Source organism: Rhinopithecus bieti, unplaced genomic scaffold (assembly GCF_001698545.2).
Source record: "Rhinopithecus bieti isolate Rb0 unplaced genomic scaffold, ASM169854v2 scaffold_15570, whole genome shotgun sequence".
Taxonomy (NCBI): Eukaryota; Metazoa; Chordata; class Mammalia; order Primates; family Cercopithecidae; genus Rhinopithecus; species Rhinopithecus bieti.
In genome coordinates this window covers 55,092-77,087 of record NW_016808199.1, presented here as the reverse complement: position 1 = coordinate 77,087, position 21,996 = coordinate 55,092, and the positions used below count along the sequence as shown (strand labels likewise).

Sequence of the window (21,996 nt, the reverse complement as noted above, 5' to 3'; positions counted from 1 at the left end):
ATGAGAAGGAGGCAGCCCCTGAAGGTCTAGACGAAGGGCATTCCAAAGAGAAGGACCAGCAAGGGGCCGACAGCATGTGTCACCACATTCCAGGAAAGTGGGGGAGTGGAGTGAGACAGGGTGGGGATCTGGAGGAGGGGGTAGACCATGCAGGGCCATGGTAAGGTGGTGGAATAAGCTGTGTCTCAAGCAGAGGAGTGATATTGTCAAAGCTCACCCTGGCTGAACTGTGGCAGTTTGGGGAAGAAGCTGTTGTATTCCAGGTGACAGACAATGGTGGCTTGACTGGGGGCAGTTGCGGAGGTGTAAGAAGTGGCTGGATTTAGGATATATCCTGCAAAGGGAACTGATGAGTCCTTCTGATGAAATGGACGCTCATGCAAGGGTTGAGCTCCGTTGTCTGAGCAAATGGGTGAATGGTAGCATCATTTGGAGGAGAAAACTAGTATTTTTCTTTCTTTGTTTTTTTTTTTTTTCTTTTTGAGACGGAGTCTCGCTCTGTCACCCAGGCTGGAGTGCAGTGGCACAATCTCGGCTCACTGCAATCTCTGCCTCCTGGGTTCAAGCGATTCTCATGCCTCAGCCTCCTGAGTACTGAGATTACAGACGTGCACCATCATGCCAGGCTAATTTTTGTATTTTTAGTAGAGATGGGGTTTCACAATGTTGGCTAGGCTGGTCTCGAACTCCTGACCTCAGGCTATCTACCCACCTCAGCCACCCAAAGTGCTGGAATTACAGGTGTGAGCCACCATGCCTGGCTGAGAAAACTAGTATTTCTTTAAGTTTGAGACGCCATTAACTATCCAGGAGGAATAATATTTAGGAAGTTGGATGTGAGTTTAGAGCTCCTAGAAAAAGGCAGGGGCTGGAGATTTTTTAAATGTGAGGGTCGTCAGCACATAGAAAGTGTTGAAGCTACAGGACTGAGAACAGAGAACACTTAGAAAGGGATAAGAGAGAAGACTGAGTCCTGGGCATACTATCCTTTAGAGAACTGATGGAGGAGGAGGAACCAGCAGATGAGACTAGGAAAAATGGCTGGAGACGAAGGAGGAGAAGCTAGTGGAATTTGTCACCATGTCAAATGCTGCTGGAAATTTGAGTAAGATGAAGACAGAGAAGTGATCTGTAGCTCTGGGCTGGTATAGGTCACTGGTGACTCTGAGAAGGGGCTTTTTAGAGTCAGCGTGGATAGAAGAGCCCCATTAGAGTGTACAGAGGTATTTACGTATATACCAAGGACATCAAGAAATGAGTAACATCAGTTGGCTCCGGGGGACGGGAAACCAGGTGGCTGGGAACAGGAGTGGAGATACACTTACTTTTCATCATGTATTTCTTTTGTACTATGTTACAATCACCTATTCACAATGCCACAATGGGGTGAGGAAAGAATGGGCAGTAAAATAGAAAAGTGGGGACACCAAATATAGACAACTCGGTGAAGATGTGCTGGGAAAAGGAAAAGAGAAATGGGTTGATGTGGGGCCACGCTAAGGTTTCCTAAGAGTATGTTTATGCATGGATGAGAGTGGTCCTGCAGAGAAAGAGAGATGGACAGTGTGGGAAGGAGAGGTCATAACTGCAGAAGCAAGATCCTTAAAGAGGCCCAGGTGGGGCTGACCTGAGACGGGAGTGAGGACAGACATTTCATCTCATGTGGCAGGAAGGAAGGTGGGGCTGTAGGTTTAAATACAGTGCGATGGTGGAATAGGCAGGGGAGATGCTGAGGTCATCACTTAAGGGTGCCTGTGTTGGGGCGGGGAGAAGGTATTGAAGTTTCAAGAAAAGAGAATGGAGGCCTGGCCGCTACCCACTCTCCTGTTACAGCCACAGTCTCAGTTGCTGCAGGGTGCCTGGGTGTCTGGGCAATCCGTGGACAGCAGTGAGGGCCACAATGACAGATTACGGCAGAGTAGAGCAGTGACCTGGAGGTTAGGGAGTCCATCTACCCTGACTCCTTCACAGACAGGTGTCTCCCAGCTACCCCTGCATAGCTCCAGTCCTGCTCATGTTCTCTCACCAGCAGTACTTCCATGCTGTAAGGATGTTCAGGGGATGAGTGAAGAGGAGTCTGAAAGTGTCATTAACTGGCTTGATTGCACCTTGATCCAACTTTGCTAACAACTAGTCTTCCAAAATACAAATGTACTCTCATTGTACCACATTCTCCTTCAGTAGTGCTTCACTTGATGAGGTCCTGCTAAGTATTATCAGAAAATCTACCCGGGCCAGGTACAATAGCTCATGCCTGTAATCCCAGCACTTTGGAAGGCCGAGGTAGGAGGATTGCTGAAGCCTAGGAGTTTGAGGACAACCTGGGCAATGGGGTGAGATCCTTGCCTCTACAAAAAAAAAAAAAAAAAAAAAAAAAAAAAAAAAAAAAAAAATTAGCTGGCCACTGATCTGTTCTGTCTCTATAGATTTGGCTGAGCTTCATTGTACTGATCTTTCCAACCACTTTATTCTAGTTGTCCCTCATGGTGGCAGCCCTTCTGGGGCTCCCTCAGGGTTGCCCCATACTCTGAGCATCCATGACTGTCCTTGGCTCCTCAATACCCCAAAGCCAACAACAGTCCAAAACCAACATCATATTGTCTCCACTCCATCATCACCAACCCAATGCCAATATCCAAGGCCAACACCTCAAATTCACCCATCCCCTTGTCCCATCAATATCTCTCCCCAAAGCTGTCTGGTCTGTTGCTACCAGCCGCTCTTCTGAATTCCTGGTAGTCCCAGTTCTGTCCCATTCTTGTATTCCCATGCTATCCTACCCCTACTCCCTGGTGGCCCCTCACCACCAAGAAGCATCCAAGGAGCCGAAGGACCACAGCCGAAGGTCCTCTCAGCCAAAGAAGAATCAAGGCAAGCCTCCAAATGCAGAGGAACCCAACTAGAAGGGAAGTATTTCCGCCTTTTTCTTCCCAGAGACACCCCACCCCCAACTATCACACTTCAAGTTTATGACCCTAAACTTCAACTAGGCACTCAACACTGACAAATGAACCTCAAACTGCCTTAGGAAATCTGCTTACCATTCCCTAGAGTGATCATTTCATACATTCTTTCTTCTTTAATTTGAAATTTTAAGTCAGTTTATTAAGTTCAACATGAAAACTATCAGAAGAATATCCTCAGCTTGGCATGGTGGCTCATGCCTGTAATAACAGCACTTCGGGAGGCTAAGGTCAGAGGATTGCTTGAGACCAGGAGTTCGAGACCAGCCTGGGCAACATAGACCTTTTCTCTACAAGAAATTTTAAATATTAACCATATGTGGTGGTGCACACTTGTAGTCCCAGCTACTTGGAAGGCTCACATGGACCTGGGAAGTTGAGGCTGCAATGAACTATGATCATACCACTGCACTCCATCCTGGGTGACAGAGCAAGACCCTGTCTCAAAAAAAAAAAAAAAAAAAATTCTCCTTATAATTATTTCTTCTTGGAGAAAAGGAAAGGAAAATCAAAACCCTCTGAGCATAGCCAGGATGCTGTGGCAGTCAAGCCTCTCTACGATGGGGACAGTCCTCTGGTCAGTGGAGTCACTCTCTGGGTCAGCAGGATTGGAGTCTGGATCAGCGTCCTCATCCTCCAGCTCCAGGTCATCCATTTCCTGGAACAAAGACTTAATTACTTCCACGTTGTTTCCAGCATCCTCCAAGAACTGGGTATCAGATGTGTCAAGATTTGGATCTGTTTCAAGTAGCTGTTTCCCACTTAATTTATTTTTTCCTGCTTGTTCTTCCATCCATTTCTTTTTAATTTCCAAGCCTTCTGCAGCAAATTTGGACTTCCAATTTAAGACATTCTCGATTATAACAGGAATGCCATGGAATAATTGCTTTTCAGCCTATTTGGATTCTTTCTGTTTCTTTTTTTTTCTTCTCTTCTAGTTTTTTTATCTGATCTATTTCTTTTAATTTTTCTTGCACAACTGTCACTAAAGATCATCACCATACCAAGATTTTCTTCAGCCTGTAATGCTAAGAATTTTTAAATGTCTGAGACATTATCTTCTAGATTTTCTGAGAATACTTCATAAAGGCAGGGTTTATCTGGGTATTTCTCCTTGTCTGTAAACTTGAGGGTAGTCTGGACAGTTTCATCATTTTCTCCAGCCTTAGATGTCACAGTAATGGTGAAGCTGGGTGAATTTCCTTTTTTTTTCTTTATTATTATTTTTTGAGACAAAGTCTCACTCTGTTGCCCAGGCTAGAGTGCAGTGGCACAATCACGGCTTACTGCAGCCTCCACCTCCTGGGCTCAAGCCATCCTCCCACCTCAGATTCCTGAGTAGCTGATTCTACAGGTGTCCTGGTTTGGGCAGGTAGCAGTAGTGGCATCCGGGGAGCTCCCACCAGCTCCACGGAGTGTGTAGCCCCAGCCGAGCCTCCCTGCTGCAGCCAGCATTCTGGCAGCTGCTGTCCTCAACAGCCCTGTACCCAGCACATAGGCCTTCAGCTGAGTATAACCTGGGTATGGTGGCTCATGCCTGTAATCCCAGCACTTTGAGAGGCCGGGGTGGGAGGGTCACTTGAGCCCAGGAGTTCGAGACTAGCCTGGGCAACAAAGCAAGGCCTCATCTCTAAAAATAATATAAAAATAAATGAGTGTATTGAATGTATAAGCAATATCTTTGCCAACAAGGGGTGATGCCAAAAAGCTGGACACATTTTTTTGCAATGAGCATATATTACTCTTACAATCAGAACAATCAGAAGAAAACAAATTATTTTTTATGGAGTCTCACTCTGTTGCCCAGGCTTGAGGGCAGTGACTGGATCTTGGCTCAATTCAGCTTCTGCTTCCTGGGTTTAAGCTATCCTCCCACCTCATCCTCTCGAGTAGCTGGAATTACAAATGAGAGCCACCACACCCAGCTAATTTTTGTATTTTTAGTAGAGATGGGGTTTCACCATGTTGGCCAGGCTAGTCTCAAACTCCTGACCTCAAGAGATCCACCCACCTTGGCCTCCCAAAGTGCTGGGATTACAGGCATGAGCCACTGCACCCAGCCAAGAAAACAGATTTTTAAAGTGGTGGTGGCCCTTGGAGTTCTGCCTCAGTCCTCCGTTTTCTCATCAAATGGCCTCCCTGCACTCAGTCCTTTATGCTTGTGTTCCCCTCTCACCTGGCTACTGTCAACTCCCACAAAACTCATCTCCCCTGCTTCTCTTCAGGCCCAGGTAGCCAGGTGCCTGCAGGGCCTCTCCTCCTGAGACCCCCTGTTACAAACATACTCGTCATCTCCAGGCCTTGCCCCGCCCTGCTCCACTTCCTCTTCCCCACCTCAGCGACCAAGCCCTACCATCCTCCTTGTGCTCTAGCCAGCATCCTGGAGGCCTCTTGGACTCCCCCGGCCCATATCCACCCCACCACCAAGCCCTGGCCTTCCACCTCACATGATCCCTCCTCCCATCCCTGCTGCCACCACTGCCTGCCGTGGTCCTCTCGTTTCTCCTGTGCGGGCACCAGCTGCTCTGACTCTATTCCTGCCTCAGCCAACCCATCCTCCACACTTTAACCAGAGTGACCATCCTCCAGTGTAAATAGGGTCACCTGACACCCCTTCTTAAATATCTCTATCCTCATAGTCTGCATGATGAAGTCCAAATTCCACTGCATGGGCCATTCACGGTTCTCTGCCTACCTCTCTATTTCCCAGTCTCCAGCTCCTCCCGTGCAGGGAACACCTCCAGGCCCTGTGTCTGCTGTTACCTCTGCCTGGAATGCCCTCTCCCTCTTACACTGGAAAACCACCTATTACAGGGCTCTGTTCTGTGAAGTCTTTCCTGACCTATCCAAATGGAGGTGTGGTTCTCTCCTTCACATTCCCATACAACTGTGTACCCCTCTTCCCACCCCTGACTGTGTGCCCTCAAGGGCAGAGCCCTGTGCAGCCTCAGCACCTGGTGCTGTCCTGGCACCGAGTTGAGTACTTATTCCCTGAGAACCCGCATAAGGTGCCCACACCAGGCCTTCCCAGTGGCTCTCAAAATGAGAGCATAGTGGGACCTGGGAGGTAGCCATGGCCCTTGTGGGTAAATATGGTGACCTCCTTCTTCTTGGCTGTGTCCCATTGCCCAGCACAAGGCCTGGCAATAGTAGGGGCTCAATAAACACTCACTGAAGGGACAGAGGCATACAGACATGAGTAAAATGAACGCTGGGGCTGAAAAGGTCCAGAGATCTTCTGCCTAGCCCACATCACCCACCTATGCCTCAACATTTCACAAAGGAGGAAGTTGAAGTCCCCCCAAGGGCAGGGACTTTCTCGAGGTGAAACACTGGATTCCTTCCTTGCCAAAAGACCAAAACCCGGATGTCCTTCTTCCCAAGATTTCCTCTCCAAAATCTACAAAGGCAAAAGGCTCCAAAAGCAGGTGGGGCTTATTGCTGACACCCCCAGCCCCATGCCTGAGCACACACTGTGGGCCAAGCTTAGGGTTGGTGTTCTTAGGCATTACTGCATGTGCTCCCATGTCGACATGAGGAGGGAGGCACTATTATTATCTCCATCTTACATCTGAAAAATTGGAGGTTCAGGCTGCTGAAGTTACATGGCAAGAAAGTGCAGAGGCTGGGCATGGTGGCTCACATCTATAATTCCAACATTTTGGGAGACTGAAGTGGGAAGATCGCTTGAGCCCAGCAGTTTGAGACAAGCTTGGGCAACATAGTGAGATCCCATCTCTAAAAAGAAAAAAAAAAATACATACACACACACACACACACACACACACACACACACACAGGTGCGATGGCATCCGCCTATAGTCCCAGCTATAGGAGGCTGAGGCAGGAGGACTGCTTGAGCCCAGGAGTGTGCACCACTGCACTCCAGCCTGGGTGACAGAGCAAGACCCTGTCTCCAAAAAATAAATAAATAAATAAAGTGCTGGAGACAAAATTTGAATTCTGGGCTAGGCGTGGTGGCTCATGCCTGTAATCCCAGCACTTTGGGAGGCCAAGCTGGGAGGATCACTTGAGGTCAGGCCAATATGGTGAAATCCCATCTCTACTAAAAATACAAAGATTAGCTGGGCGTGGTGGTGCCTGCCTGTAATCCCAGCTACTCAGGTGGCTGAGGCAGAATTGCTTGAACCTGGGAGGCAGAGGTTGCAGTGAGCCAAGATCACACCACTGCACTCCAGCCTGGGCAAAAGACCAAGACTCTGTCTCAAGAAAAGAAAAAATTGAACTCTGTTTGACATGACCCCAAGATTGGCATTCTCAGATTCCACCCTCTGCCCCAGAATGGCTTGGCTAGGAGTGCCTGAGGGGCGGGGCTGGCAAAGCAGTGCCTCCTATATGAGGGAGAGGGAGGAGGCCTGATAGGGCGATGGCCTCTCTGGGACCTGGTCCAGAACTAGGAAGCCTGAGAGGAAGGGGCCTCTCTTCCCACTCTATGGCAACATGGCACAGGCCTTTCTCCACCCCTGCCTCTGCTGGTCTCAAAACATGGGGGGCATTTCAAAGGGGATAAACCTGAAGGGCTTCTGTTCAGGTGAGAGAAAGGCAGGATCCAACTAAGAGTCAGGTTACACCCAGAGATGTTCAAAGCTCTTGTCATGGGGCATGGGGACTCTTCTCCTCCATGCCCCATAGGCCCATCCAGTCCCTTCTCCACAAGCTAAACATGCCCATCTGTGTCCCCAAACCAGCAATAGTTGTTGGTTTTCAACTGGATAAAGTCCAGATCCCTTAGCTTGGCATTCAAGCTGCTCTGGGATCCCATTTTTGACTATTTGTCCTACCTCATTCTCTCACTAAGCAAGCTCTTTGCATCATCAAGTTAGGCTGCTCACCATTCCTCTCAACATGTTTGCTGCTTTCCTGCCTCCGAGGCTTTACCCATGCCTTTCCCCCTAGAGTGCTTTTCATTCCCATGTTCTCCTATTGAATCTTACCATCCTGGATGGGCACGGTGGCTCATGCCTATAATCCCAGCACTTTGGGAGGCCAAGGTGGGCGGATCACTTGAGGTCAGGAGATTGAGACCAGCCCGGCCAACATGGCGAAACTCTGTCTCTACTAAAAATACAAAAGTTAGCCATGTTTGGTGGTGTGCCCCTGTAATGCCAACTACTCAGGAGGCTGAAGCAGAAGAATTGCTTGAACCCAGGAGGCGGAGGTTGTAGTGAACTAAGATCGCGCCACTGCACTCCAGCCTGGGCAACAGAGTGGGAGGTTTTCTCAAAAAAAAAAAAAAAAAGTAAAGAAAGAAATCTTACCATCCTTTTAAGCCCAGGTGCACTGGCACCTTCCCCTTCCATAGAATTTTTTTCCCCCTCTGTTAAATCCCAGGGCGCTTCACTTTGTACAGACCTGCTGACTCATGTGTGGATTATCTGCGTCTGTGCCCTTCTCCTAGATACTACATGTGAGGGTGGCAGCAGCCTCCTATTCATCACCATATCCCCCAAGGGCCATGTGCTCAGTAGGTGCTCTAGGAATGCCTATTGGACTGATAAAGGCATGAATGGATTCCTAAAATCAATGGGAAGCATTTCTGATCCAGAGGCACCTGCATTTTAACGGGGACCACCACTTGCCCTAATGCAGAAGAATTATCCAAAACTAGGAAATAAAGCAAAAGGAGTATTATGTGCCCTTTAAAAATCTCCTTAGAGCATGTCTGACTTACTATTTACCATTGGTTAGTGCCCAGACTTTGTAAAAATTGATGTTAACTGTAAAATTGATGTTGCAAATAATTTCTATATACTTCAAAAAGAACAACCCTGATGGTTATGATTTGGTTGTCCTGCAGGACATTAAATAGTTTTGTATGTTACATAGCCATCTTAAGTAACCAGCATTCTTACTTAGCCATCTTAAGTAACCAGCATTCTTACTTAGCCATCTTACATAGTCAGCATTCTTTTTTCATTGACCATACTTCAATTTCTAATATCTTCCTTTAAACCATCTTTGCCATTCTGCTGGGTTCCCTTATTCATGAGTTAAACAAATCTTTCACTTGTGTTCACTATACGTTTATATAAGAGTTATGTCTTTTAAATTTTTGAAAATTATGCTTTGACACAACTTTGGGCACATTAAAATCATCTGTGGGGCATTTAAAAGATACAGAATCCCAGCACTTTGGGAGGCCAAAGCAGGCAAATCACTCGAGCCCAGGAGTTTGAGATCAGCCTGGGCAACATGGCAAAAACCTGTCCCTACAGAAAACAAAAATAAAAAAATTAGCCAGGCATGTTGACGCACACCTGTGGTCCCAGCTACTGAGGAGGCCAAGGCAGGAGGATTGCTTGAGCCTGGGAGGTTAAGTCTGCAGTGAGCCATGATCGTGCCACTGCACTACAGCCTGGGCAACAGAAGAAGACCCTTTCTCAAAAACAAAAAAAAGAAAGATACAGAAACCCAGGTTCTACCTCTGGGATTCTGATACAGAAACTTCTGGGTGGGACTTTGCTGCCTGTTTCTTTAGTACTCTCAGAGAATTCTAATTAATAGTCAGAGCTGAGAACCTCTCTACTAAAGGGCAACAGCCTTTATTAGGCTTGTTTGTTACCACAAACAAGCACTCGTTAAATGTTCGCCATTATTGCCTGGCACAGTGCATGCACCTCTAATCCTAGTTACTTGGGAGGCTGTGGCGGGATGATTACTTGAGCCAGGAGTTCAAGTCTGTGATGCAATATGATTGTGTTTGAGAATAGCCACTGCACTGTAGCCTGGGCAACATGGTGACACTCCATCTCTTAAAAAAAAGAAAAAAAAAGTTACCCATTGTTATCGTTAGTTCTGACAATGGAACTTCAGACACAGGGATGAAGATTTGGTATAGTGGTACTCTGGGTGTTCCTGAAATCATACCAGCTTTACACTGGGTCTTTTGGATCATGAGAGGCCATGGTATACAATACTGGGTGTATCACTGTATTAGTTTCCTTGGCTGCTGTAACAAATGGCCATACACTTAGCAGCTTGCAACACAGATTTACTATCTTACAGTTCTGGAGTTCAGAAGTCTGAAATAAGCCTTACCAGGCTAAAATAAGGTTGTGGCCAAGGCTGTTTTTTTCTGCAGGATCCAAGGGAGAGTCTCTTCCGTGCCTCTTCCAGCTCCCAGTGGCTGCCAGCGTTCTTTGGCTCATGGCTTCATCTCTCCAGTCTCTGCTTTGGTGGTCACATGGCCTCCTCCAACCACCCACTTTGATCTCCTCCCTCTCCTTCTTATAAGGACCCTGTGATCACATTGGGCTCACCCAGATAAACCAAGGTAATCTCTTTGCTGGAATGAGCTCAGTCGGGGAGACCCTAACCCAGCAGTGCTAGAGTAATTAAAGACACACACACAGAAATATAGAGGTGTGAAGTGGGAAATCAGGGGTCTCACAGCCTTCAGAGCTGAGAGCCCTGAACAGAGATTTACCCACGTATTTATTAACAGCAAACCAGTCATTAGCATTGTTTCTATAGGTATTAAATTAACTAAAAGTATCCCTTATGGGAAACAAAGCGATGGGCCCAATTAAAAGAATAGGTTGGGCTAATTAACTGCAGCAGGAGCATGTCCTTAAGGCACAGCTCACTCATGCTATTGTTTGTGGCTTAAGAATGCCTTTAAGCGGTTTTCCGCCCTGGGCGGGCCAGGTGTTCCTTGCCCTCATTCCCGTAAACCCACAACTTTCCGGCTTGGGTGTTAGGGCCATTATGAACATGTTACAGTGCTGCAGAGATTTTGTTTACGGCCAGTCTTGGGGCCAGTTTATGGCCAGATTTTGGGGGGCCTGCTCCCAACGCTCTTCATCTCAAGATCCTTAATCTAATCGCACCTTCAAAGTCCCTTTTGCCACATAAGGTAACAGTCACACTTTCTGGAGATTAGCGGGTGGACATTTGGGGAGGCATTATTCAGCCTACCAGAGTCATCCTTCTCTGCAGCCTCAGGATCCAAGGCATCACCCCCTGCTGAGAGCTCACCACTCCCCACCACCCCACATCCCTTGGAGCCATGGAGGACCCACTGTGTTCTCAGTGTAGGGGATCAGAGCAAGTGGAGGTTTTGCAAACCTCCAAAACTAGGGGTTCTATACTGAAAACAGCAATAAAGTTGGAATTTCAGGAGACAAGAGAGAGAATTTAGAGGCAGCTCTGGATGATGCAGCTGCCTGTGGGTGGTCCATAAAGCCAGCATGGATGTCTCCCTGTCACACAATCAGGTCACCACCACCTCTCTTCAGTAGCAGTCTGCCCTCTGGGCTGCAGCTTTATTTACTGTTGTATTAAGTTATTAAAATTAAAAAAACACACACACCTGTCTACTATTTATTTTAGTAGATAATAGAAATGAGTTAAGATGGCTGCATTACATCTCCATGAAGTAATTATGATCTAAGAGCTCCGCAAAAACCCGTCAGAGAATAGGCAGAAGCTTCATTTTCTTCCCTGCATCTGAATGTGGCCTGGGTTTGCAAGGGCAAGCAGGGACACTATGTGCAGTGGGAAAAGGCCTGCCTTCCACAGCCCCGGGCCAGGGTGAATGACTGGGCAAGTGGGGTAGGAGCTGGGATATCTGGCAAGCAGAGTAGGAAAGCCAGATTCCCTTGAATAGTGAACAACCTGCACATCTGAACACAGCAGCCCTCGTTTCCCATCTGCATCCACGTCCTTGCCTCTATTGTGAACTCATTTCACCAGATCTTAAGGTTTACAAACTCTCAAAGCATCCCCAATATCGTCTCAATCCTCACAACCCCATGAGGCTGGTCAGCTTGGTATCATTGTCCCATTTTAGAGATGAGAAAACTGAAGTTAAAGACATGAATGATTTGCCATCACCTGGCTTGTGGGTGACGCAGTTGGATGCCAAAGTGTCCCCTTCTTGACATCACTCAGTGCAAGGTGGCCCTGGGGTGGGGAATGGGGCATGCATTTTAGTGGGCAAGGCTTTCATCTTGTCATAGGCTGTCAGCAGGCCAGACTTCAGGAACCTCCTCTTTAAGAAAGCTACCCACTTCCCATACCTCTGCCTGCCCTCCTCAGGGTTCTCACATTCTTCTAATCCTGCCTCTGAGACACTCAGCAAATGCCACGCCCCCTCAGCATGTCTACTTCTGCTTCCACAGGGCAGGCTCTGGGGCAGATGATCCACAGTTACTTATTCAAAGAAGTGAGGGAGTTAATGTACTTTGAATGGATTTTATCCCTAATTGAGCAGGCGTGTAAGCTTGCTGTGGGTCCTGACTGAGGGATGTCCCACCAGGACGCAAGCCCTCTGGCTTTTCATGACGCATCAAGATCAGAGGCAAAGAAAGCTCAACCCACACTGACACGAGGAAGAGACAGCCTTCTTGGAGGACCTGGAAAACAATTTGGCACCTTGTTTTGGTGTGACTGGAAAGCTGCTCTAACTGGGAAACTAGGGTTGGCCAAGGCAGGCACGTGGGTTCTGCTGTACAGCTCAGCAATGCCCTAGGCTCAGCTTTCCCTGCCTGTTCCCACCAAAGGGCCCCAGACATCTCATCCATCCTTTGTTTGAAACTCTTCTACTCCCTTGCTGGCAAGAGATAAAGCCCACCTGGAGATTTATGATGAAAACACTCACCAGACCAAGGAACCCACTGGAGAGGGCATGCAGTGGAGCAGGGGGTCACAGATGGAATTCAGAAGGTCTGTGGACTGGGATGAGTCATAATAAAAAAGGACATCTCTATTTTCCCTACCCTCTAACTGAAGATCAGCATTTCCTTCCATTATACAAACCCCAGCAGTTTTAGCAGCACTTGGCATTCTGTTCCACAGAATTCACTGATATTTTTATATCACATCACAATGGCTACAGGTATCTTGAGATATGGTTTATGCTCCTCACTACTTCAAAATTATGGTAGTTATTAGACACACTGCCCTGCTGGAATTTTTTCTTTTTCTTTTCTTTTTTTTTTTTTTTTTTTTTTTTGAGATGGAATCTCACTCTCTCACCCAGACTGGAGTACAGTGGCATGATCTCAACTCACTGCAACCTCTGCCTCGTGGGTTCAAGCGATTCTCCTGCCTCAGCCTCCTGAGTAACTGGAATTACAGGCATGTGCCACCATACCCAGCACATATAGCTAATAAAAAATTAGCTAATTTTTTGTATTTTTAGTAGAGAGAGGGTTTCGCTATGTTGGCCAGGCTGGTCTCAAACTCCTGACCTCAAGTGATCCACCCATCTCAGATACCCAAAGTGTTGGGATTACAGGCATGAGCCACCATGCCTGGCCCACTGCTGGATCTTAATTGATGGGTTAATAAAGAAAAATGTATTTCTATTTCACAAGGCAAAAAATATTTTGATAACCAAATCTCAATATAATTGGTTGCCTTTGTAATTCTCCTTTTTGGTTTTGGTTTTTGTTTTGTTTTGTGAGAAAGGGTCTCATTCTGTAACCCAGGCTGGAGTGCAGTAGCACGATCTTGGCTCACTGGAGCCTTGACCTCCCAGGCCCAGGTGATCCTTCCATCTCAGCCTCCCAAGTAGCTGAGACCACAGTTATGTGCTACCATGCCCGGCTAATTTTTAAATTATTTTGTAGAGACGGGGATCTTATTATGTTGCCCAGGCTGGTCTTGAACTTCTGTGCTTAACGATCCTCTTGCCTCAGCCTCCCAAATTGTTGGGACTATGGGTGTGAGCCACCATGCCCAGCCTCAGTATGTATTTTTTTAAAAATGTATTTAAAAACATTATTCTGAGCAGGGGCCCATGGCACCAAGAAAATAAAAATGTGAAGAACTCTTGTATACAAAGTAACTCTACAGAAGGCGAGGGGTTGAGGTTATATCACTTAGGAGGAGAATGTCTGGTTGAAAAATACACTTTCAGCTGGGCACAGTGGCTCATGCCTGTAATCCTAGCATTTGGGGAGGCCAAGAAGGGCAGATCACCTGAGGTCAGGAGTTCGACACCAGCCTGGCCAACATGGTGAAATGCCGTCTCTACTAAAAATACAGAAATTAGCCAGGTGTGTTAGCAGGTGCCTGTAATCCCAACTACTCGGGAGGCTGAGGCAGAAGAATCACTTGAACTTGGGAGGCAGAGGTTGCAGTGAACCGAGATCGTGCCACTGCACTCCAAAAAGAAGAAAAGAAAATACACTTTCTAGGTAGGGCATGGTGGCTCATGGCTGTAATCCTAGCACTTTGGGAGGCTGAGATGGGAAGATTATTTGAGCCCAGGAATATGAGACCAGCCTGGGCAACATAGAGAGACAGGCCTCTACCCCCATCTCTAGAATTTCTTTTTTCTTTAAATTAGCGGGGCGTGGTATACATGCCAATAGTCCCAGCTACTCAGGAGGCTGAGGTGGGAGGATCTCTTGATACCGGGAATTTGAGGTGAGCTATGACCACGCCACTGCACTCCAGTCTGGGTAACAGAGTGAGAAACTGTCTCAAAAACAAAAAAGAAAAACATTTTTAAAAATTACAGATTCTAGGGCCCTGTCACAGGCCAGGCTCTCTGGGAAGCAGACCCCTAGATGGAGTTTAGGGTCCACAGTTCAGAGGGTTTGTCGGTGTTGTGAGGATCTACACTTGTGGAAGGGAGGGGTGGAAAGCAGGATTGGACAGTCTCAAGAGAGCCCTCAGCTAACCCTATGGGGAGCTCTGAAGATGGGATGGCTCCTTCAGAGTTGCTCTAAGTTGGGGTGAGGGGGCCAGGCCTTTATGCCCCATGTTCATCAGTCATTAGATGCAATTACCCTAGGGAAGGGATCTGACCTTGGACAAGGCTGCTGTCTCCAGCTGAGGCACCTGTCAGAGAGGACCACCAGCTAACTGAGGGCTTCCTGCCAGCAGCACGCCCAGAAGCTGGGGAGAAAGTCATTCATTCCTACAGGAGGGTCTGGGTGGTGGCTCACACGAGTCCACTGAAAGCTTCTACTGCAGAATTATTGTAGCTAAATTCCTGAATGCAGTCCGGAGTCCATCATTTTTAAAGTTCTGTCGGTGATTCGGATGGTCTGCCTGGTTTGGAAGCCCTCAATTGCAGGTAGTCAAAGCTCGAGAGGGCTCTGAGATCACGGAGTCTGAGGGACTTGGTTCAAGGCTGTTCAGCCGGTCAGTGGCAGAGCCAGGAGGGTGCTGACCTGACCTTGGCCATGGCCTTGCTCCACTTTTAAATTTCATTCAACAGATATTTATTGAGAATCTCCCACCACCACGTGAGGCACTGGGGATGCACTAGTGAGCAAAAGAACACAGTCCCTCCCCTTGGGATATTCACAGTCCTGCCCCCCACGATTCTCTCAGCTGGGCCTGCAACTACTCAAACATTGCTCATGGGACCATGAGTTGGGAATTTCTATCAACGCCGTAAATGTATCTACTCAGCATTTCCACCTCTAGGTATTTATCCTACAGCTAAACCTCCATATGGGTGAAGTGATATACGTACAAGAGTATTCACATATTCACCAGAAGTTTTTTATAATAGCAATACCCTGGAAACACCCTAGAGGTTGATCGATGGGGTTCTGGTTGAATAAGCCATATCCTGGGTAATCACTAAAAATAAAAGAGGCACCTTTCTATATAATGATATGAAGAAAAAAAAAAAAAGAAACCTCCCAAGACATATTGGCAAGCAAAAAAGGAAGATACAGATAACACCAATTATAACATGCCACTATTTTGGTGAAAAAAAAGAAAAGATATATGTGAATTTGTTAAGATTTTCGGTGAACCAAGAGCTTTAACAAAGAGGGAAACACTCAGTCCAAATAGAAAAACAGAAACCACTCAAGGTTTTTCACACAGAGATCATTTAATTCAGGAAATGGGTTCAGCAAGTGATACAAGAGCTGAGAAACCAAATACACCTATCAGCTGACCTAAGACCTTGGGAAATAATAGCCTGTAAGGGCTTAGCCTCCCAGGATACAGAGAAGAGGAGGAAGAGGGTGAGGAGTGAATTTCAGGCCACCATAATAGTGTCCAGGATAATATGTTTAATAAATGCATAGAGTATATGCCAGAGGTCACATAAGAAACAGTCATGGTGCTTGTCTCTAGGAGTTGGAGACTGGGAAGGAGACCTAGATTATATAGGATGCCCTTTGGTTTACTTTGAAATTTTGTACCATGAGTGTATGTTGCCTATTTAAAACAAGACACTTGCCTGACCTTCATATTTAGTATATTGGTAAAGGCAAAGCCATTATATTTTTTCACTGGAAAACATCCTTCTGGAAATGAAATGCCAGCAAAATCTCCCCACACATCTCCTGTAATTATACCCCCGAAGACAGCACAGCAATTTTTTCTGTGCATGCTTTTTACAAGTGTCCTCTTCAAATCCTCCTTGGATGAAGCACAGCCCTGAGAGAAGGCAGAGACCACTGGAGTGGGGAGGATGTTTTCCTCTCATCAGCAGCTGGCTTGCTGTGTGATCTCACACCACATCTGTGGCCACTTAGGAAGCTGCCGGCCGGAAGGCCTCAGCTGGCATCCCAGAGCCGTGGTGCCTGCCAGCGCACGTCTGAAGGGGCTGCTGCATCACTCTCTGGGGAACAGCACACACTGGGTGCCACTGGCCAAAGCCCTGGGTGCCCACAAGGGAGGAAGATGTGGGCTCCTGGGCTCTGCCCTCGACTAACAAGTTTTGTAACTCCATAAAGAAGATGGATGGTGGAAGAAGTAGAAGGGCTAGCTCTTGTCATTGACAATTAACCCTGGTAAACCGTATGAGGTACAGGAAGTATAACTAACTTGCCCAGGGTCATACTGTCCTACAATGACAGAGGTGGAATTCAGCCCACATCTGGGTGAGATCATGAGTCCAGTCCTCTCACTGTGCCGACAGGGATACCCGGCCACTGAGGGTCACAGAGGCACCAGCCCAAGGGGTTCTGACCTTCCATGTCACCTCCCTTGTCCCTTAGGGGCTCTCAAATCAGACTGCCCCAACTCTACTACAACTCTCAAAACCTCAGTCTTCTCTGCTATCAAGTGGAACTTTACTACATATTTAAAAGTTCGTTATGAGGTTTAAATTTGTCAATGACTATAAAGCATTTAGCGCATAGTGGGCTCAACAAATGCGAGTCTATTTCTTCCTTTTCTTTCAGTATTTTAATTCCTCCTCCTCTTACTGAAACCTTGCAGGGTTACTAGAGGCTAGACAAGAACGCTACACTGACCTCTCTACAAAAGCCTCGGGCTGTACCGGAGTCCCACTGTCGGGCCTGGGAGCTGGGCTGTGCCTCTGTGGATCCTTCTGCCCTGAAATCCAGGTCCATGTTCACTTGGCCTGCCATCTTCCCTCCTAACTCAAGGCAGAGAATTCAAGTTGGGTTAACTTTCCCTGCTATTAACATTTCCACGAATGCTTTCCCAGCTATTTTCATCAATTCTGAGCAATTTTCTTAAGAAGAAAGGGAAACGTCCTCTCGGCTTCAGCCTCCTGCTCCTCTGGGTTCTCCGGCAGATGAACTTCTGTTTGCACATTTGGGACTCTGCTCAGCTCCCTGATTCCTGTCCCCCCAGAACAAGGTGGTCTCAGTAAGTTGCCAGATCCACTACCTAGTGGTGCAGGTTGTACCTCTCTTTCTGAGTCTCCTAGGCAAGTATTCCGGGCCTGTCTCCTGGCCCCAGAGCTCTTCTCTCTGGTGGAGGCCATGTGGTCCTCGTGAAGGCTCAGTCCCTCTTCAGTCTCTGGGCTGATGCTGTCCATGGTTGATACTGATGGGAGGAGCCTGCAGCTGTCATTTACCTCAGTGACTTCATTCAGGTCAGCCTTGCTGTGGGCTTCCGTGTGACCTCCAGCCTAGAGGATCCCCTCTGTCTTGTGAGAAACAGCCCCTGGCCCCCTGTTTCCCCAGGGCTTCATAGTCTATCGGGGCGACAGGCATGTAGTGAGACGATCATAGCCCAGTGTGGTCAGAGCTCTGCAAGAGCAATGCAGGAGTAACTCGGGGAAAAAACAAATAAAGGAAGAAGCACTGAAGTTTTCCCAGATGAGTCAAGGACAGTGTTCTAGTTATCTCCTGCTCCAAAACATAGTGGCATAAAACGACCATCTATGCTTCCAGATTCCATGGCTCAGGAATTTGGATAGGACACTGCAGGGTGTGTCTTCCCTGCTCTGTGATGCCTGGGCCTCAGCTGGGGTGACTCTAATGGCTGGAGGTGACTTGAAGAGTTGGGCATCTGGGCTGGGCTGGCTGAAGAGTGGGCTCAGCTGGGATTGTCGACCGAGGTGCCTACTTGTGGTCTGTCCAGCCTGGTAGTCTCAGGACAGCTGGACTTTTTTTTACATGGTATTGGGGTTCAAGTGTGAGTGTTTCCAATGAACAAGGCAGAAGTTGCATGGCCTTTCATGACTTAGCCTAAGATGACACATAGCATCACCTCCAACATACTCTATTGGGCATAGCAGTCATAAAACCAACCAGATTCAAGGCACAGGGACACAGAATTCATCTCTTGAGGCCAAAATATTGCAGCTATGTTTTAAAACTGCCACAGAAGTTTCCCCAGAAAAGGTAACGCTTGAGCTGAATTTTGAAGGCAGAGTAGAAGTTTTCTGGATAGACAACATGGCAAGGGTGTCCTAGGCTGAGGGATCAGGATATGCAAAGGCCCAGGGGCACAAGAGTGAACTGACTGCATGACATGTCATAAGTCCCACAGGACTTCCCAGGAGCTCAGCACACAGACCCTTCCTGCCAGCTCAGACAGCCATTGCTGGCTGGTCCTTCCCCGAGTGCTAAGAACCTGCTGTGCCCCAGAGCCCCAGAGCTCACACACCAGCCTGTCAGTCGAGGGCTCACCCAGATCACAGGTTGATTGGCAAATCCACATCCCAGTGGCCTGGCCTCACCCGGCTCCTGAGGCTGTGGTGAGCACATAGGGAGATGCCACCTGGGAACAGTTCAGTCAGACTCCATGCCCGTGTTCTCATCTCCAGCTCTTGACTTAGAAACTCAAGGCCCAGCCAAAGCTTTCTTGGCTTGGTTTTTCAAGGCACTCTGTCTCCATTGGCTTGAATCCTGGCAATTCTTTCCATAATGCTTAGTTCTTTTGAGTGGAGGCATAAAAACTCAGACTAGATTAAGCAAAAAAGGGAAATTACTCATTCTTGTAAATGGAATATTCCAGGAGCAAATCCTGGAGTTTAAACAACATCAGAATTCTCTTTGTTTATCATCTGCCCATTTTTTTGTGTTGGCTTCATTTTCAGGCAGAGTCTCCCGCAAAGTACCAATGATGACCCCACAGTTCTAGGCTTAACTAATCCCCGTAGCCAGCAAACCCAGACAGAAGAGAGCACCTTCTCCCTAAATGCTCTAAATGCTCTGGCTGCAGTCCCAGAGAGGGCTCTGACTGGCTTAGCTTAGATCACATGCCTGTCCCAGAACTGATCACCATGGCCATGAAGCTGTAGTGTTGTAATTGGCTATGACTGAATCAAGGGCTGACCCCTGGTAGGCTGATGGGTTAGCCCCACAGTAACGACATAAAGTCACTTTCTTTCAAGAAATAGGGGCTCTGTAGAAGGGAAGGGAAAATGTAAAAGGCAGATGAAATTTAGTGGCCACAGCCCCAGGGCCACTAGTATAGTTGCACAATTTGTGCACTGCTAAGCAAGGATAGAGTACCCTCCTTGTCTGCCCAGAAAAGGTCTCCTTTTCTAATTCACACAAAGGCAGCCCCATGGACACATGTCCACCTTTGCAAGGCCTACCCCACTTTCCTTTTCCCTGTGCTCCAGCACTGCCTGGAATATACCACCTGCTTCCTCCAAGTCCTCGTTCCAGTGCCTACTGCCACGTGCATTGGCCAGGATGAATCTCAAGTTCCCCATGGGCCCACAGAATCACAACTTCTGCTTTGGTTATGGTTGTCCAGTTGTGGTTCTTTATCTGTCTCCCTGTCTGGCCTAAGACAGGTTCCACAGGGACAGGTGGTGTATCCAACCAGGGAGTATATCCAAGCCCTCCCAGGCCAGATGGAGGAGATGCACAGGTAGGATCTGCTTGGTGGGTGGAAAGAAAACAGAATTATTCTCATTGCTGCCCCAGACTCTCTCCCGGCTGTTCCCTGCACATCCTCAATGAGAGGCTATCTGCCTGATCCAAGCACCTCCTGTCTCACTTCTACTAGCTGCTAGAGACAAAGCTGAAAGGAAGGGGTCTTGAATAATGCACCCACAGGGCCACCATTCAAGGCTGGGCTCCAGATATGAAGAGCCCTTCTTCAGGAGGCCTCGGGGGAAGAGAAGGTGGCTGGGCTCCATCTGGCTTCACTGAGGCTGCCAGGCAATTGCTCTAGGGCTCAGCTCTAGCTCCTGATGAAAACCAGATCTGGGAGCTTGGAGCCTTTGGTGAAACTGGATACCTGTCAACGTAGGCAAAGGAAATACACTGTGGGAGGGAGGCTGGCTGGCAGCCCAGCAGTGCTGGGCTGGGCAGTAAGGTTGAGCTTTCCTTCTGAAAGGCCCCGAGGAGCCCTTGCCATGTGGGGTGATGACAGCCCTAAGAAACAGGAACCCCATGGAGATGGCAGAAGCACACCCACTTCTCCGTCACTTTCCTCCCTCTTCCCTTCTCTTTCTCTGTTTCATTTATTCAGATAGAAGACCTGGATTCAATCCCAGTACTAACTTTTATTCACTTTGGGTGAATGATTTAACCTCTCTGAGCCTCAGTTTGATGATCTGTAAAGTGGGAGTGAAAACAGTAACTACCTAGTTGGCTTACTGTAGGATTAACGGTGAAAATGCATGCAAAGTGCTTAGCACAGGACCTGGAGCATAGTAAGCCCTTACTAAATGTCAGTGATTGTTATGCCTTCTCCCTGCCTCCTTTTCTATGAAAAGTTATTTGATACCATTAAGCCATAAACACAATACTTGATGACCATAGTAAGGAAAATAGTTTGTGTCCCTAATGGCTGATGGGATGGCAAGAGCATTGGCCCTGGAGTCAGACATCCTGAGGTTGTAATCCCAGCTCTGCCATTTACAAACTGGGTAATTTACTCAAAGGACTTAACTTCTTTGAACTTCAGCACCCCCGTCTGTAAAATGGGGACAGTCCCGATACCTGCTCTGCTTGGGGCCCCCTGGTTGCTGTGTGTCACACATAGGATACATTTATAAAGGAGTACCAGAAACCACGCAGAGCCATACATCTTGGTAATCATTATTTATGCTTCCAATGTTGTGCTTTCCTTCTTGTTGTCTCCTTTTTTCCTGTTTGGTTCTTCTTTTCCTTTTTCCAGTCATGAGTCCAATAAACTTTGTGGAGTCAAGAGTGTTAAAGCTGGAAAAGACCTCTGTGACCATTGGTTCAGTGGTTCTGTCAGAAATCACCTGGGGAATGCAAAGAAATTAAGATTCCTGGGCTCCAACCCAGACAAAGAGAATCAGAGTATCTTTTTAAGTGAAAACTTGTTTTAAATTACAAAAGTCATACATGCTCATTATAAATGAATCCCAACCATACAGAAATAATGAGAGTAAAACAGTCTCTCAGAGGTAACCACTTTTAATGGTTTGGTGTGTGTCCTCTAGGGTTTTGGGTTTTTTCTCTTTCCCCTGGAAAGAGCTAAGCATATAGCTTTTATTTTTCCCATTAAACTAGATCACCACTCACTTAAAAAACAAAAAACCGAATATAGCTTAGACATCTTTCCACATCAGTACACATATGTCTACCTCACTGTGTTCTACAGCTGCAGAGAATTCCACTGTGTGGCTTATTGTGGATGACTTAACCATTTCCCTATTGGTGGACATTTGGGCTGTCCCTGGTGATTCACATGCAGTCCACCCAGCCGCTGCCCATGTTTGGCAATCTCTGATTTCTACAGATGGGCAACAGGAGGCCCAGGGAGGGTACAAGAAAGAGCAGGTAGGTTCAAGGAGCAAATTAGTGGCAGAGCCAGGACAAAACCCTGGTCTCCTGGCATGCTCTTTCCATTGAACTGTACTCCCACCTTCATCAAAAACAAACAAAGCAGCAACAAT

At 47.3% G+C, this 21,996-nt stretch overlaps 1 pseudogene; it reads right to left on the bottom strand.

Annotated features, from left to right (window-relative positions):
* Window positions 1-3,471: 3,471 nt before the first annotated feature.
* LOC108537972 (RWD domain-containing protein 1 pseudogene) lies at window positions 3,472-19,830 on the bottom strand (annotated as a pseudogene).
* Window positions 19,831-21,996: the final 2,166 nt, after the last annotated feature.